Source organism: Phascolarctos cinereus, unplaced genomic scaffold, assembly GCF_003287225.1.
Source record: "Phascolarctos cinereus isolate Bilbo 61053 unplaced genomic scaffold, phaCin_HiC Scaffold_4;HRSCAF=312, whole genome shotgun sequence".
Taxonomy (NCBI): domain Eukaryota; kingdom Metazoa; phylum Chordata; class Mammalia; order Diprotodontia; family Phascolarctidae; genus Phascolarctos; species Phascolarctos cinereus.
The window spans coordinates 27,734,208-27,753,784 of NW_027555847.1; the positions used below are offsets into that span (position 1 = coordinate 27,734,208).

General features: G+C 37.9%; 1 protein-coding gene and 1 pseudogene across 1 annotated transcript in view; both read left to right on the forward strand.

Annotated features, from left to right (window-relative positions):
* SYNPR (synaptoporin) overlaps positions 1 to 19,577 on the forward strand; it is a 376,141-nt gene that overhangs the window by 175,226 nt on the left and 181,338 nt on the right. The window lies entirely within an intron of this gene.
* On the forward strand, positions 5,501 to 5,883 carry LOC110200993 (ubiquinol-cytochrome c reductase complex assembly factor 2 pseudogene; annotated as a pseudogene).

Sequence of the window (19,577 nt, forward strand, 5' to 3'; positions counted from 1 at the left end):
TACAACCCTTTGCTTCCTCTGCCAGCCGAATTAAAAAAAAAAAAGATCACAACTTTCTTCTTTCTTTTTTATTATAGTACTAAAAAGATTCCTGTGAAGGCTGACCTTTGGGTATTTCACTTGATGTGAAGTCTTAATTGTCAATCATGACAACAGACATCTCTTTTTACATTTTTTAACCACCTTCTAAGGGATGGGTGACAGGTGACAGGAACCTCTGACCACCCAAGCCATCAATATACTGATGGAAACTTCGCTGTGGTAGAACTCCTTCCCTGCCAAAAAAAAAAAAATAGAAAACAAGATTGCAGACTTGTTAAAAGCATAGATTTAGAGCTGAAAGGGACCTCAGAGACCATTATGGGTCAGTCCCCTTCATTTTACAGGTGATGAAACTGAGGCCTAGAGAAGTATCTGACCACACAGGGCATAAGTGTTAGACCTGGGATTTTAATCTGGTTTATATGACCATAGATCTAGAACTAAAAGACATTGCTATCTCGTCTAGGTCTCCTTAATAGCCTGAAATAAATACTTAATGAAGTCTCATTGAATGAATGAGTCAATAAATGAATGAATGAAATAGGCAGCTAGGTGGTGCAATGAATAGATTCTAGCTAGGCTTGAAGTCAGGAAGACCTGAGTTCAGATCTGTCCTCAGATAGTTACTAGCTGTGTGACCCTGGGTAAGTCACTTAACCTCTATTTGCCTCAGTTTCCTAGCATCTACCTTGCAGGGTTGTTATGAGGATCAAATGAGATAATAATTGTATAGTATTTAGCATAGTAGGTACTACATATTTAACATAGAAGGTGCTATACAAATGTTAGTTATTATAGTTATTTTTATTATTTTTATTATTATTATTATTATTATTCATACTATCATAGTTGTAGAGCTAGATGGTATCTTAAGGATCACTTCAACTCCTCACACCTCAGTTTCCTCATTATTGATAAAAAGAAAAAGGATCTTGTCCAAGGTCATACACAATAGATTTAATGGAAGGATTTGAATTTGCACTTTAATCTAGTGGTTTTTTTTTCACTGCAAGCCAGTGTAATGGGTTACAGTAATTTCTTACTGGAGTCATCCCAAGGCCTACAACTGAAAAATCACAGAATGTTTTAGCTAACCATCCTCTACTTTCCACAGCAAAACTCAAGCCCATTATTTTCTGCCTTCTGGTTGTGAATTCAAACCATAACTTGGTTTCTACCCATCAATATTTTTTTCTACTGATATTTTTCCCATTCTTAGGCAAAGAAAGGAAACTGATGTACTCCTCTTAGCATAAAAATCACCAAAACTCTTGCCAGCAACAGGTACTAATATCCCCCAACAAGGAAGAGATTTATCTACATGATGTTCAGGATTAGAAAATTCAAAAAGATTCATATTTTTAAAATAGGCAAAATTAATTTTCTCATTTCCTCTATCACCAGAAAATTCTGAATTGAGATTTTATACAGGGTCATCTTTTCTTCTTAGAATGAGTTTCACAAAAAGGTCAAAAGACCTACAAGTCTTTTCAGTTATTGGCAACTTTGTATATCCAGAGAGCAGTAAAGGTTCTCTCAATCTAGTCTCTTTGGTATTTTTCTTAATGACCAATTTGTGGTAAATTCCTATCAGGGCTGCAGTCTGAGGGGAAAAAAAAAAGTAATCTGCTAAGGAAAACATTTTACATTTACTCCATCTTGGAGATGATATTTTCTCATATTAAAATGATCATGGACTAACAGCCACGGCAGAGAAGAACTATCAGCAAATTCAAATTCATTAATTAGGATTATATTTATCCTTTGTATCAACAGGAACCATGTATGACATTGAATTTAAGTATTCTTCCTAACTGCAATTCTTAGAGAAGACTAGTGGATGATGGAGGAGGAGTGGGGGTGGTCCCCAAAAGAAACAGGAAGACTGTTAATGAACAAATCAATAGACCCTTACATAACCCATTTTAATTCAATTAAGGGAAGGGTCTAGAGTAGGCCTAAAACAAAATGTTCCAGTATAAAAGCATGGGGAGCAAAAATGTTGGAGGAAGGGTAAATCACCAGGGCCTCAGCTGGAATGATCTTTGGGGCACAGAACAAGGACGAAGATGGCAAATGAGTACAGAGGTGTCAAAATCTACCATTGGTAGTTAAGCTAAAAAGTGTTCAGTGGTGCCCTCTAGTGGTAAGTAGGGAGAAACAATCCTACCTTGATTCTAAAGTCATCTCTTTGGAAGCTGGTCTCCAAATCTTCCTGATGCTTGTCCTATACGTATTTGGCTTTGCATTTCAGTCCCCTGGTTGTCTGATGTCTCCTTTCCATTTTATGCTTCCTTTTCCTCTGTTTGGTCTTGCTTTTCCCCTCATCTCCCTACCCAATTTCCCCAGCTTTCGGCTTTGCAACGTTTAAATAAGTGTAGAGTTCTCTATGCCATGCCTTGACTTTCTTTGTGGCAGTAATCAAATGATCTGATAAATATTCATGCAGATAACAAGATACCAATCTTACTTTACTCGTGTTCATTTTTTGAAAGGAAGAAAGCAGAAAAGAAATGACATTTTGCCGTTTGACTAAGAGTTAGAAGGGAAGGGGGGAGCCCTGGATGGCACACTCCCAACTCTCTCAAGCTGACGGCCTGTCTGGTCTGACAAGAATGGCTTCCTGATTGCATTTGACCCCATACTAGGAGCTGTGTTCACTTAGAATGGGGAAGGCGTTGTTCAAGATCAGGAAATTGCTCCCTAAGTGGATTGAATGTACAGTGGGATGTGAGCTAGAGTTGAAATTGTTCCTTAAGAGAGATGGATGAGGTGCCCCCAGTCCCATGAGTTGCTTACTTGTCCAGCTAAATAGATTTCTTCCTTTTCGATTATTCCCTGACAATGGAACTGTCCACGTGGCTCTGGAATTTTCCCCACACTGTTTGCTCTCCTGCAAGCATGTTAAATCTTTACAAAGCCTGGCTTCCCACCAGCCTGACTCTATAATGGACAGGTCTGAAAGGACCCCTTTTGAGATGCCAGATGTTTCCAAATGGCACTGTTAAAGAAAGAAACATCCTTTGCATTTATCAGGAAGTGAGTTAGCCCTGGGACCCACAAGCTCCCTGACTGTCGGTGGAAAAGGTCGAGCTGGGCCTCTGTTTGAAGTTGTGTGAAGGTCATGCCCAGTTGAAGGAATGGGGTTGGTGATCTAACCATATTGAAAATTAGCATTGCTAATTTCATCTTCTATAGACTTGGGGGAGAATCACAGATGGTTTTAATCTACTTAACCTTCCATGTACCAGACTCACTTTGGAAATAGTGTACATCTATTTTTAATATTGTCATAATGGACAAATGTTATTTTTAAGACAACAGCAATGAGGCTAATATTATCCTCCAAACAAGTTTCATAAAATAATAGCATCTTGCTTTGGGGTCTGTCAGTTCCAGTTGTATGCCTGAGAGAGTTGTGATCGAAATGTCTGATCAATATGAAGGTAAAAAGATGTTAGGTGGTTAGCTGGTGAGAGTGTTGACCTAATAAAAGATAGAGGCTAATGTGTACAAGCAAATACCAGCCAACTAAGGGCTGCGCTGTTACTACATTCCCTAAGCAGCTGCCAAAGTGATGTTCTTGAAACAAAAATCTTACCATCTCATTCTCTGCCCTACCCATAATTTTTTTTTAATGAGTCCCTATTGCCTGTAGGGTAAATCACCAGCCAACCAGCATTTTTAAGCACACACTATGTACCAGGTATGGTGCTAAGCTCTGCAGATTGAAAGAAAGGCAAAAAAAAATAACCTTTTTCTCAAGGAACTAACAGTCTAATGGGGGAGACTGAGCAAACTATGAGTAAACAAGATGCAGATAGGATAAATTGGGGGTAGGAGGCACTCAAATTTAGAAAGACTGGGAGAGGCTTGTTCTAGAAGGTAAGATTTTAGCTGAGACTTAAAAGGAGTCAGGGAAAATAGGAGGTAGAGATAAGTAGAGAGAGCATACCAGCGCAGGGGACAGCCAGCAAAGATGCTCTGAGTCAAGAAATGGAGTGCTTTGTGCAGGGAATAGCATGGAGGCCAGTGTCACTAGATTGCAGAGTACATGGAGGAAGATAACATGTAAGAAGACAGGGAAGATAGGAAGGGGCCAGGTTGTGAAAGACTTTGAAAGACAAACAGAAGATTTTATATTTGATTCTGGAGGTAATAGGGAACCACTGGAGTTATTGAGTGGGGGGTGAGAAGGTCAGATCTGCAATTTAGGAAGATCACTTTGACAGTTGAGTGAAGGATGGACTGGACTGGGGAGACCAATCAGCGGGCAATCCTAATACTGCAGGTGTAAAGTGATAAGGGCCTGCCCCAGGGGATTATGAGGTCAGAGGATAGAACAGGTACATACAAAAGGTGCTACCGAGGTAGAAAAGACAGAGCTTGACAACTCATTGGATTTGGGAGATGAGAGAGAGTGAAGAGTCAAGGATAACACTTAGGTTGTGATCCTTGGTGACTGGAAGGATGATGGTACCCTTGAAAAAAATGTGGATGTTAGGAAAGGAAGAGAGTTTGGAGAAAAGATAATGAGATCAGTTTCAGACATGTTGAGTTTAAGATGTCTATGTTTTAGCTATCTAACAGGCAATTGGAGATGTAGAATTGGAGGTTATATGAGAAGTTAAGATTGGACAAATAGATCTGAAAGTCGCCAGCTTAGAAATGATAGCTGAATTCATGAGAGATGAGAATATCAAGTGAAACAACATAGAGGGAGAAGAGAAGAGAGCTCAGAACAGAGCCTTGGGGGATGTCCACAGTTAGCAGGCATGACCTTAACGAAAATCTAGCAAATGAGACAGGGGAGCGGTCACATAGGAAAAGAACCAGGAGACAGCATTGGCACAAAACAGTAGAGAGAAGAGAGGATCAGGGAGGAGAGGGTGGTATACAGTGTTGAAGGCTGTGGAGAGGTCAAAAGGAATGAGAACTGAGAAAAGACCTTTGGATTTGGTTTATTAAGAGATCATTGGTAACTCTGGAGAGAGGAGGTTGGATGATGAGGTTGAAATCCAGACCACCAACACTTTTAAAAGAAAAGAGTAAAAGGAAAGGAAGTGGAGAATACATGGCTTTCTTGTGGAGTTTACTCAAAAAAGGGAGAAGAGATATAGGATGATAATTAGTGGGCGTGGACAGATCGGATAAAGGTTTTTGAGAAGGAGAAGGCATGAGTCTATTTGCAGAAAGTAGGGAAGCATCCAGTAAGCAAAGAGAAGCTGAGATTAGAGACAGAGTGGAGAAGGTATAGGAGATAATCTAGAGAATCTAGGATGGAATGGGGCAGTCTGTGTGTGTAGAGGTATTTGTCTTGGCTAAGAAGAGAGGAAGCTCTTCATAAGAAATAGAGGTGAAGAAAGAAATAATGGCAGAAGGCATCTGGGTAATATGAGATGAGGAGCAGGAAAGAAGACAAGGCTCTTTTTTTAAATAGCCTCAATTGGGGCCCAAGATGGCAGCCAGCCATTGCTGGCATTTCCTCAAGCTCTGTAAGGAATAACCTTTGGATGAGAACAAAAAGGGCCCAGACTTGGGTGCTTACTTGTGGCGGCAGGTGGCTAAGGCCTTTCAGGAGGTAGAGAACATCCAGATTGCTGGGAGCCTGAGCCCTCTGACCAGATGCATGAGAGCTTAGCATGACTTCATTCAAATGATTACAAACACAAGTATCCACTCCTAAGAGACACTGGCTTCAGTGGACCAACAGTGAAAGAATGCAGAATTGTACTAGCTACAGATACCTTGGAAAAATTTAAGGAAATGAATAAAGGCTTGTAGAAAAATCTTCAAGATAAGTTTGCTACCAAGAGTCCAGATGATAAGACTAAGGAGTAGCCTGTGTCTTTGTCCTCCCTGTGTACATAAATGTGAAGCCTTGTATATTGCCAAGAATAAAACTGTCCCTCCTTCCAGCTATAAATAAATAAATAAATGGCCTCAATTATTTTTTCCTTGAAATACGAAGGAAGGTTCTCAGCTAAGAGGATGGGAGAAGGGAGAATTATGGGAGGTTGTGGAGTGATGAAAAAGTTTGGAAAAGCCACTATAGTGAGTGTGGGATAGTGATTCAATTAGGGATCTGTAAGGGATTGCCTTGCTGCTGTAAGAGCCCAGTTGAGATTATGTAACTTAAACCTGGGGCAGCTAGATAGTGCAGTGAATAAAATGCTGGACCTGAAGTTAGGAAAACTCGTCTTTCTGAGTTCAAATTCAGCCTCAGATACACACAAGCTGTGTGACTCTAGGCAAGTCACTTAATCCTGTTTTCTTCAGTTTCCTCATCTATAAAATAAGCTGGAGGAAGAAGCCAGTATCTTTGCGAAGAAAACCCAAAATGGGATCATGAAGAGTCAGACACAACTGAAATAACTGAACAACACCAACACAAACTTGTAGTGGACCCAGTCAGCATAGTCCGTGGTTTTGTAATTTCCAAATTTGTTCAGCAGTATGTAAACAGGAACTAATCAGAAGTAAACTGAGGCTGAAGTTTGGCATCACAGAGCTTCAATATAACAAAAGAAAAGGAGACTTGAGAGGAGAAACAACACAGAGCTGAACAGATTCACAAGTGTCAAAATGGCAAAGGGAGAAGAGTTGAGCCAATGGCTTGGGGGAGAGAAGAAGGGCTAGAAGTGATAGTGATGATGAAGAATAGAATGGAGGGCAGCAAGGCAGAGACAGAGGTAGAATTCCAACAGAGTACACTCAGATAAGTGAATTTCAGAGTTCGTGAACGTGAACTTGGAACACTTAGTGAGAAAGCACGGGTGGCAAGATTAAGCATGAGTAGCTATATTGGAGTAGAGAAGTAACAATATCTAACATTTAGAAAGCACCTACAGTGTGTCAGGCAATGTGCTAAGTGTCCATAAATATTATCTCATTTGATCCTCACAACAACCCTGGGAAGCTGGTGCTACTCTTATCCAATTTTACAGTTAGGAAACTGAGGCAAACAGGGGTTAAATGATTTGCCGAAGATCACTCAGATAATAAATGTCTGATGCTGGATTTGAACTCAGGTCTTCCTGACTCCAGGCCAGTGCTCTATTCACTGTACCACTTAGCTGGTTAAGTTAAAGGAAATGAGTAAGTAGTAACAGCTAACATTTATATAGTGCTTACTACGTGCCAGGCCCTATGCTAGGCACTTTAGGATCATTATCTCATTTGATCCTCACAAAGATCCTACAACATAGGTGCTATTATTACCCCTATTTTACCGATGAGGAAAATTAGGCAAATAGAAGATGAGTGATTTATCCAGAGTCACACAGCAAGTCAGTGTTTGAGGTCAAATTTGAACTCAGATCTTCCTGACTCTGGGCCCAACACTCTATCCATTGCTCCATATAGCTGCTCCAAGTAGAGGAATGGAGAGGTCAGGGTCTGAAGAAGAATCCATACATATTTTGAAGACTATGAACCAGGTATGAAACTCTTTGAAGAAGGAAGGAGAGCATCTCAGAAGACTATAGGCAATGACTACCAGAATCTTGATTGGGTAATAAATAGAGATTGAATGAAACACAAAAGAGGGAGAGTTTGGAAGTGGCACTGGGGAACAAGGAGTAACGTGACTCTCTCACAATGATCAGGGAATCAGAGCGTATGAGTGCAAGTATAGCCAGTGCTAGAAAATGGCAGCTAAGGAAAATGTCATCAAGAAGGGGACGCATCTCATGACTGCAAGAAGATGAAAAGAATGAGAAAGAAGATGATTTAAGATGACATCTAGTTTACTGCCTATAGATAAGGTATTCAAGAGAGCACAGTGAAAGTCTCAGGTAGCTTTAAACTAGGAGGTTGGCAGGGGAGGTCAGTGTCAGTGGGGGAAGAACAATGGCATATTGAATGTTACCTATAATTATACTTTTAATCACAGAGATGTTAGGAACAGGGGTGAAGTGCAGAGGCTGAGAAAACAAAGACCTAAGCTCCAACATATGCAACAAGGACCTACAATCCAGAAGCCTTTCTGGATCTCCCATATTTATTCCTCTCTCTCTCTCCCCAAATTATACTGTAGTTACTCTCTTTTTTGAATGCGCCTTCCTTAAAAATTCAGCTTGTGCACCAACAAAAGCCTCCACTTATCCTTCTGATTGCTAGGGTTTTCTCCCTCCTCAGATTATCCTGGACTGACTTATCTGTGTAGTTGTAGTCCCTTCAGTAGATTGTAATTTCCTTGAGGACAGTGGCCATCTTTGTTTTAGCTTTGTATCCCCACCCAGTACTTAGTAAAGAATATACATACATACATACATACATACATACATACATACATACATACATACATATGTATATATATATACATATATGCACACACATATAAAACAGATGTTTAATAAATGCATGTTGAACAAATGTTGAAGAAATGTTGCCTTAAGACACAGGCAAGAATGAGGTATTCAGGAGTGTGTCCTGACTTACCTGAGGAAAGTATACCTGTGACTTTGAGTTCTTAAAATATTTGGGTCCTCTAGACCAGTTTGCTGTTCCTATTTTGGGAAGGGAACAATGGCAGCTAAATGATGCATTGCAAAGCTTCTGGGCTTAGTCAGGAATCCAAAGTTTAAATATTGCCTCAGACACTTATAAGTTGTGTGACCCTGGGAAAGTCATTTTACTTCTCTGGGTTTCAGTTTCCTCCATTGAAAAATGAAGGAATTGGACTCAATTGCCCCTACAGTCTCCTCCACCCCTAAATCTATGATCCTTTGGGGCAAGCTGGAATTTCATATGTAACAAGTAGCATACTCCTTTACAGTTCCCTGGCCTGTGTCTCATCTGAGTCAGAAGAGGCATGAACGTAAGACATGTACAGACATATGGGGAAAATCAAATGAAATAAAAACTAAGAATACTCTTTCCATTCCAAAGAATTTGTGGGTGATAATCCAAGGAATGCCACTATAACTAATGGACAAGTAAGCTGTACTTGGAATGACTTTGGATTATTTGTTTTATCCTTGGTGGTTACATAGCTAAGTACATGTCATAGGCCCACAACAAAATATAGTCAAGGTCTTTGAGGGAAAGGACTGTTTACTTTTTGTCTTTGTATCTTTAGCATAGTGTCTGGTTCATAATAGAAAGATTAATGTTTGATCAAATGAATTGAATTATTCATTTAATATATCTATTAGTATTTTCATTAATTTTGTTGCTTTCATTTTTTAAAATGTGTTATTTATTTTTAGCATTCTTTTCTTTTTAAATTTTGAGTTACAAATTATTTCTCTCCTTTCTACCACCTCCTCTATCCACTGAGAATGCAAGTAATATGATATCAATTACACATGCAAAATCATGAAAAACATTTCTAGATTAGCCATATTTCCAAAAAAAGCAAGAAAAATAAAGTGAGGAAATTATGCTTCAATTTGTCCGTAGAGTTCGTCAGTTCTCTCTCAGGTAATGGATGACATTTTTTCATCATGAGTCCTTTGGAATTATCTTGGATCATTGTATTGATCAGAGTAGCCAAATTTTTCACAGTTGATCATCATTATACTATTGCTGTTACTGTGCATAATGATCTCCCGGGTCTTGTCACTTCACTTTGTATCAGTTCATATAGATGTTGCCATTTTTTCCCTAAAATCACCCCTTTCATCATTTGCTATAGCACAATAGTATTCCATCACAGTTGTATGCCACAACTTTTTCAGCCATTCCTCAGTTGATGAGTTCCAATTCTTTGCCACCACAAAAAAGATTCTATAAACATTTTGCACATATAGGTCCTCTTCCTGTTTCTCTGATTTCTTTGGGATACAGACCGAGTAATGATATTGCTGGGTCAAAAAGTACATACAGTTTTATAGCCCTTTGGTCATAGTTCCAAATTGTTCTCCAGAATCATTGGACTAGTTCACAATTCCACCAACAGTCCATTAGTGTACCTATTTTTCCCTCATCCCCTCTAGCATTTTTCAGTTCTGATGGGTGTGAGGTGGAATCTCAACAGTTGTTTTAATTTGCATTTCTCTAATCAATAATGATTTAGAACATTTTTTCATATGGCTATAGATAGTTTTGATTTCTTCTGAAAACTGCCTGTTCATATCCTTTGACCATTTATTAACAGGTGAATGGCTCTTACTTTTATAAGCTTAACTCAGTTTTATACTTAGCATACATTTGAGAAATAGACCTTTAGCAGAGAAATGGTTGTAAATATTTTTTGTATTACTTCATTGACATCATCACCTAAAAGAGATCCTGAAAAATCCCAGAAACATCATAGCCAAATTCCAAAGCACACAAATCAAGGAGAAAGTATTACAAGCAGCCAAAAAGAATTCAAATATTGTGGAGCTACAGTCAGGATTACACATGGTTTGGCAGCTTCTACATTAAAGAATCAGAGAGCTTGGAATATGATATACTGGAAGGTAAAGGAGTTAGGATTACAACCAAACATCACCTACCCAGCAAAACTGAATATAACCTTTCAAGGGGGAGGGAGGAATGGAATGGATATTTAATGAAATAGAAGACTTTTGAGCATTTCTAATTAAAAGACTAGAGCTGAATAAAAAAAAAATTGACTTCCAAATACAAGACTCAAGGGAAATATAAAAAGGTAAAAAAGAAACAAGAAACAGGAAACATAAGAAATTCAATAAGGTTAAACTGTTCATATTTCTATATGGCAAGATAATGTTTGTAACTTACTAACTTTATTGCTATAAGAGCAAATAGAATGACTATATGTAGACAGAGGGTAAGGATATAAGGTAACTTTGATGGGGTGATACCCCAAAAAATAAATAAAGGTGTGAAAAAATTGCACTGGAAGAAGGAGAGGGGAGATTGAATGAGGTAAATTATCCCACATAAAAGAAGTATGAAAGAACTATTATAATGAAGGGGAAGATGGGAGGGGTTGGTGGGCAAAACTTAAACCTTATTCTCAACAAAACTGTCTTAAAGAGGAAATAACATACACAATCAGTTGGATATAGAAATTTATCTTATCCTATAAGGAAACAAAAAGGGATGGGGATAATAGACAGGGGAGGGAGGAGCTGATGAAAGGTAGGGTGTGTTGGGGAAGGCAGTGATCAGAAGTAAAACACTTGTGAGGAGGTAAAGAATAGGGGGTAAGAGGGGAGCATGAACAAGTGAAAAATAGCATGGAAGGAAATACATAGTTATAATTATTAATGTGAATGGGATAAACTCACCCAGAAAACATGACTGGGTAGCAGAGTGAACTAAAAACCAGAATCTCTCAATAGGTCCTTTACAAGAAACACATTTAAAGCAGAGAGACACACACAGGATAAAGGTAAGGGACTAGAGCAGAATCTATTATGTGTCAGCTGAAGCTAAGAAAGCAGGGGTAGTAATCATTATCTCAGACAAAGCAAAAGCAAAAATAGATCTAATTAAACAAGATTCTAAAAAAACTATATCTTGCTGAAAGTACCATAAACAATGAAGTCATATCAATATGAAACATACATGAACCAAATGGTATAGCATCTAAATTTCAAAGGAGAAGTTGAGTAAGTTACAGGGGGAAATAGATAATAAAATTATACTAGTGGGGGACCTCAACTTTCACCTCTTAAAACTAGATAAATCTAACCAAAAAATAAACAATAAAAATGCTTAGGAGGTAAATAAAATTTTGAAAAAATTAGATATAATAGACCTCTGGAGAAAATTGAATGAGAATAAAAAGGAATATACCTTTTCTCGGCAGTACATAACACCTACACATGGGACATAAAAACCTCACAACAAAATGCACAAATAGCAAATACATCTTTTGCATATTATAATGCAATAAAAATTACATTCAATAATGGACGATGGAAAGAGAGATTAAAAACTAATTGGAAATTAAATAGTCTAATCCTAAAAAACAAGTAGGTCAATGAACAAATCATAGAAACAATTGATAGTTTCATTAAAGAAAATGACAACAATGAGAAAACAAGACAAAATTTATGGGATGCAGCCAGAACAGTACTTAGGGGAAAACTTATATCTTTAATTGCTTACAACAATAAAATAGAGAAAATGTAGATTAATGAATTAACTAAAAAAAACTAGAAAAAGAACAAATTAAAAACCCCCAATTAAACACTAAATTAGGAATCCTGAAAATCAAAGGAGAGACTAATAAAATTGAAAATAAGAAAACTATTGAACTAATAAATAAAACTAGAAGCTAGTTTTATGAAGACAAAAAACAATAAAATAGACAGACCATTGGATAATTTGATTAAAGAAGGAAAGAAGAAAAACAATTTACTAGTATCAAAAATGAAAGGGATGAACTCACCAACAACGAAGAGGAAATTAAGAAAATTGTCAGCCGCTATTTTGCCCAATTATGTGCCAATAAATCTGACATTCTAAATTAAATGGATGAATATCTACAAAAATATAAATTACCCAGATTAATAGAAGAAGAACTAAAATACTTAAATAACTCAATCTTGAAAAGAAGAAATTGAACAAGCCATCAATGAAATTCCTGGGAAAAAATCCCCAAGACCAGATAGATTCCAAAGTGAATTCTACCAAACATTTAAAGAACAATTAATCCCAATACTATATAAACTATTTGGAAAAATAGGTGAAGGTGTCCTACTAAATTTTTTTTTATGACTAAGATATAGGGTTGATACCCAAACCAAGAAGGGCCAAAACAGAGAAAGAAAAATATAGACCAATTTCTCTAATGAATATTGATGCAAAAATGTTAAATAAAATATTAGCAAAGAGATTACAGTGATATATCATAGAGATCACACACTTTTACCAGGTGGCATTTATACCAGGAATGCAGGGCTGGCTCGTTATCAGGAAAACTATTAGCATAATTGACCATATTGATAACAAAACAAGCAGAAATCATATGATTATCTCAATAGATCCAGGAAAAGCCTTTGACAAAATACAGCATCCATTCCTATTAAAAACACGAGAGCATAGGAATAAAAGTAGTTTATCTTACAATGATAAGTATCATGTATCTAAAATTATCAGCAAGCATTATCTTTCATGGGATTAAGATAGAAGCCTTCCCAGTACAATCAGAGCTGAAGCAAGGATGCGCATTGTCACTTCTATTATTTAGTACTGTACTAGAAATGTTAGCTATAGAAAGAAGAGAAGAAAAATAAAGAAATTAGAATAAGCAATGAGGAAACTATCACCCTTTGCAGATGATATGATGCTATACTTAGAAAATCTTAGAGAATCAACTAAAAACTATTTGAAATTATTAACAACTTTGGCAAAGTTTCAGGATACAAAATAAACCCACATAAATCATCAGCATTTCTTTCTCTTACCAGCAAAGTCCAGCAGCAAGAAATAGAAAGAGAAATTCCATTTAAAATAACTGTAGACACTATAAAATACTTGGGAGTCTATTTTCCAAGATAAGCCCAAGAACTATATGAACACAACTATAAAACAATTTTCACATAGATGAAGTTAGAACTAAATAATTGAAAAAAATTTAATTGCTCATGGGTAGGCTGAGCCAATATAATAGACACGACAATTCTATCTAAATTAATCTATTTATTCAGTGCCATACCAATCAAACTATCAGTTTTGTTTTCTAAGGTGTTATTTTCTTCAGTATTTTGTATCTCTTTAACCAAGTTATTAATTCTCTTTTCATAATTTTCTTCCATCATTCTCATTTCTTTTCCATTTTTTCCCTACCATTTTCATGTCTTTCTTTAATTCTTTCTTGTTGGGCTTAGGTCCAATTACCATTTTTCTTTGAGGATTTTTTTGTAGCTCTTTTCACTTTGTTGTCTTTTGAGTTTATGCCTTGTCTTCCCTGTCACCATAGTAGTTACGGCTAAATTACTTTTGTTGTTGTTGTTGTTGTTCACTTTTCTATTCTATTACTTGACTTTGAACTTTATGTTAAAGTTGGACTATGCTCACCTGGGCATGGAGAGGCATTGTCTCAAGCGTCAGGCTTTTTTGTGATGTTCTTTCCAGAGCTAGTTCTGGAAGGTCTGCAGGCTCTTGGTGCTTCCAAAGTGAAGTAATCCTGGGAGAGGCATGGTCAATGCTTTCCTTTTCTGAGCTCTGGTCTTTACAAAAGAAGGGCTTCTAATTCTTTGCAGCTGCATTGATGATATTCCTCTCTGCTTTGGTGCTGTGGCCAGGACCCCTGCTTCCTGGTGACCCGCCCCTAGGGCTCCTCTTCTCCTTTAACTGTGACCTACAACTGCTTACGGGCAATAGAGTTGCTATTCAGCACCAGCTATACCCTGTTGCTGCTGCTGCTGTAGTTAATGTGAAGGTGTGTGCACGCATGTCCATCTGTCTGGGCGTATTCCAGACAAACTTCTACCAGAACTCCACCCTGGTGTTACAGACTTCTCCTGTCTATCTCTTTAGTTTTCTTAGGCTAGAAAAAATATCTCACTCTGACTTTTTGTTGGCTCTGCTGCTCCAAATTTTGATTGGAGGCATTATTTGAAAGTTGTTTGAAGGGGAATGTTGAGAGAGTTCAGGTGGCTGTCCCTTATCTGCCATCTTGTATCTATCCCTTCCCTCCTTCATTTTGCAGACTTTTTCAATGAAGTTTAATTTGGAAAACATTTAGTAAGTACCTAGTATGTGTCAGGTACCCTGCTAGGCACCAGGGGTAAAAAGACAAAAAGTAATTAGTCCCTGCCTTTAAGAAATTTACATTCTACTAGGAGAAATTAATCAATTAATGTGTGCCTTTCTGGTGCTAGGTACTAAGGTTACAAAGACAACAAAGAAATAGTTCCTGCCCCCAAAAAGCTTACATTCTACCAGAGAAAATTAAACAACCATTTATTAAACTTCTTGGTGTTTGTGTTTGCTAGGCACGGTGGTACGTGCTGGGGCTACAAAGACAAAAATAAAATTAGAAATAATCCTTGCCTTGAGGACCTTACATGCAGTAAGGAAAAATAGCAGAAACTCCATGAGCACTTATTAAGCACCTACTATACACCACAGGGCCAGGTGCTGGGGTTATAAAGACAAAAAAATGAAGTAAGCTTACATTCTCTCTTCATATTTAAGATCATCTATAGGCATGATTTTTCAGAATGTTTCAATAACAAACTGACATTTATTTTCTTGGATAATAAGGGGATTTTAGGTTATTTTTTTCACACAGATAAACATGTAAGTGCTCTCAACACGTAATATATTCAAATCTTCTTACAAGGTTTGTATAGATTCTTTCCTCTTCTCCCTTCCCAAAAACATACTGTTTCCCTGCCCATTTTCCCTAGGTATGCCGGTGTTGAGGGATGGGTAGCCTAATGAGGGAGTATGTTCATAAAAAGCAGCTCTGCATTTACAGTAGTAATGAGCCAAACCAGAGAGCCCACAGTGGTGAGAACTACAGACCAACAAAGAATTCCACATCTCACCAGGGGGAGAGTCTCAGCTTCCTGTACTTTGCCTCTGTGTGTGAGTGTGTGTGTGTGTGTGTGTGTGTGTGTGTGTGTGTGTGTGTGTGCAGTCACTGTCTAATAATATGACCATTTTGCCATCCCCCTGCAAATAAGACTGAAGCTGCCTCCTGATTGGTATAACATCTCACTTTCCCTCAGCATTGATTTTCTGGCTCTCCTTATCTGCTTCATAAAAATAAGCAAGAAGGACAAGACGCTGGTGAGGCTGGAGACTGAGAAGCTCTGGGAGCCTTCCTTTTTAGCATGAGACAGCCTCTGCTTGCTTTCAGGAGAGGGAAGTTGGATTATCAATTGTTTTGTAAATGTGTATGGTGATATTTGCTCCGGTAAGTTTTCTATCTATCTGAATAGCTATGGATGCATTTTCCAACTACCTTTATCTGTTTGTGTGCATGCTTGCAACTGTGCTCTTTTTATCCCAAGTACCTTTTTCTGTAATCTTTATATGATTGTTGGCTTCCTGGTGGTCTCTGGATAAGTCCAACTCAGGTGTGTGTGCACGAACGTGTGTGTGTGTGTGTGTGTGTGTGTGTGTGTGTGTGTGTGTTTTGTGATGTGGTGTTTGCCTCACAGGGGGGAAAGTATTTGAGCAAACTTATCCTCTGCTCCATAAAAATGAAATGTTTTCATTGTCACCAATACAGTAATTGTGCTACACCCTGCTTACCACTTAATTAAAGTTTCCTTACAACTGGCCCTCCCGGGATTTTTCCATTTTTGTCTTTAAGTCCACTAAAGAGTCACAAATGCTATTGGGGGGCATTAAAGGCTACCACTGAATCCCATCGGGAACTACTACTTAGGTAGATCACTTGTGACAACTTTCCTCCAAAGCTGGGTTGGGGTGTCTATGTGTGTTGGGGACTGTTGAAAATGGTATTAATAAAAGCCAATGCTGCTCATTAAAGTAAATCTCAGTTGGACCATCTCTCCCTTCTGTGTCAGGGCAGAAGCTAGATTTGACTGGACTCCTTTTTCTACTCAGCCTTTTCTTTTTGATCATATGTAGTGTGCCAGGCTTTGTCTAATCCCTTGGCACCTTGCCCTAATGCCGGTGTAGCTGAAGCTAGACAAGAGAGAAGTAGGCATAAAATAAAATACAATTACTGTAAAAGAATCATTCGTTTATATTATGAGAAACGTAGCTCCCAGTTAACTGTCTTTTTCATGGGGGAAGAGGGAAGGCAGCTTTGTTCACCAGTGTTCTACCAGTCTGGAAAAAGTCTATTAATATAAAGGTGCTAGCCCCAGATGATGATTTGGTAATCACTTTTTTCGTTTTGGAGGGAGGAAAGTAATATTTTTTTAAATTCTTAACCCCCCTGTCTTTCAGCTATTTAACAATGAGAAGCCATTGTTCTTTGTTTGTTTGTTTGATTTTTTTGGTGGTATGGACCCCTTTGGCAGTTTGGTGAAGTATGTGAATTTCTTCTCAGAATAACATTTTTAAATTTGGAAAATAAAATGCATAGGATTACAAAGGAAACCAATTATAATGAAATAAAGATATAATTTTCCCAATACAAGTTCAGAGACACCCCCCCCCCCCGAAATCTATATATAGATCCGGGCGGGGGGGGGGGTGCCTGTGCAATCCAGATCAAGAACCTCTGTGTTTAAAGGTAAACTGAAGTCATAAGGGGATATTAAGGAAATGAATGGGTGGCCATGTGTCTCCAAGGGATTCAGTCTCAAAGTTGGAACTGTCATGTCTCTACCTCATAGGCACCAACCAACTTCTTTCAGGATGTCCCCAACAATATTTCAATTCCAAAGCCTTTTAAAAACTTGAACTCAGAGATAGCCATGGGCTTCAGGAAATGCGTTGTTATTCATCTATCCTCCCAGCTAAGATTTCTTCCCTCTTGCCCCCTTAACACCCTACAAGGAAGCTAATACTTGTATCAAGTAGAACAGTGTCAAGTTAATCCACTTCCCCTTGAAAGAAAATTGAAAAACACCCCTGGTTGCATCCAAAAGAAGTGAGAGTTGCCCATTACCCTTAGGAAGGCATATACCCCGGCTGGAGGCTCAGTATTCTGCGAAAGACATTCTATTCCTGTGTAAATTTTATTTCTGGACTGTTAGCAATTACTGCTATTCAGGGTTGAAGACATTGATCATGTTTTCCCCCAGGACTGTTCACATTTTCCACAATTGTCCTCATTTCCCAGCTGTTGTAACAGGTTAGGTAGAGAGTCATTAACTGTAAACAGAGCTTATCTTCCTTTTCAGGCAATTTCAGGCACATAAATCCTTGCAGAGGTTCTAAGAGGGCAGTGTCTGTTTCATCCTATCTGTCTTGTTCCACAGGTTGCCCATTTCCTTGGGGACTGGGGCCCTAGGTTTGACCGGTGTATTTTTGTTTTCCCCCTTTCAACAGAGGGGCTGATCTACACAAGAGATTATTGATCAAAACCCTGCATGTTTGAGGGAAAAAAAAAAACAGGTTCTGGCAGGGGCTTGTGATTAGGAGCTAATTGTAGAGTTCTTGAGTTTTAGTCCTGAATGGACCAAAATACCACACTAAAAAAAGCTGATTTTCAGTCCAGGATGAAAAGAGAACCAAATTGGGAGGGCTATTGGTGGAACTCTGTTGAAGGAAAAGCTAAATGGGCTATTTATTACACATACACAACACAACAAAACACAACTTTAGGATGATTCTTATAATAACTAGCAAAGCTGAACCGACATCCTTAAATGACACTTCCCTCTTGGAATTTCACTTCCTCAGACAAGATTCTCATCAGAGTTTAAGGCCATGTGGCTGTAGACATGCCACCTATGGAAACACAGCTGAAAAGAAATTTGCAGATTTTTAGCAATTGCTGGGGGCAAGCAAATAATATACCCTATAGTCTTCAGTTTTTCTTTTTTCTTTTCCTTTCTGACAGCCACAGAAACTTCCTCTTCTTGTCAAGGTTTCTCTGTGGTTATAAAACAATATGGGGTTGAAGTTGTAGACTGTGTATCCTATTTCTAGTCTTTGCAGATACAGATCTGTAGATGCAGCTGTAACATACACATAAAAGACAGGCAAGAGGACATACGTGGCTTTATAGAGGCAGCTTTTAAAAATCATCATGAGATTCATTCTCTCACCTTTAAATCCTTTTTAATGTGAAGGCAAAATTTAAGTTAATAAAATTAATAATTGTCATTATCATCATCATTATTCTGAAATTGTCACTTTTTCCCTTACCCTCCTTTACCCTTATGGTATTATGTCTGGTTTGATTTATTTGTGGAAAACTTTTTAGTTCTTCTCCATGCCCAACAATTTTTTCCCCATCTGTAGATTGTTTGCCAGGGCTGAGGGGCCACTTCAGGCTTGATATTGGAAGCTGTCTACACAACAGGAATAATTTGAAAATGAACACAGCTGTCAATAGACACTCTGAACGCTGTGACAAAGTGTAAATTAAGAACCTCAGAGCATAATCCTTTTGTGCCTGAACATTGAACTCACCATTTGAAATCCATTTAAACCCGGTGTAATTTAGATAATTCTCAAGGGGGGGCGGGGAGAATGCACCTGACATTGAATCAATACATTTGAAATCTTTCTTAAAACAGATTCAATTTGAGTGTAGGGGGAAGGGAGTGATGTTTTTATTTTTTTCATCTTTCTGTTGATTTACTATCCTTGAGGCAAACCTGATTTTTTTCAGTCTTCTGACAAGAGAGCAAAGAAATAGAGATGATAAAATCGTTGCCAGAAGACATACTGTATCTCACTGCATCTATCTAAGATTCTATGGAAATAACCTGAGGTATCTAAAGAAATTTGAATTCCATGTGTTGAGAGTCAAATACTAAAGTGTTAACTTCACATTAACTTCTTGGAGTAATCTCCTGAATCTTATTGCTTTACAACGTCTTCTGTGTGGACATTGATTCAATTAAAAGGAGATCACAGTGAACAATAAAATGTGGTTTCAACTTAAGAGCATTGTTTTGGGAAAAACAAGCTTGGTAAATCATAAGTTTCATGCTGACTGCCTCCATTTTCATATATATATATATATATATATATATATATATATATATATATATATATATATA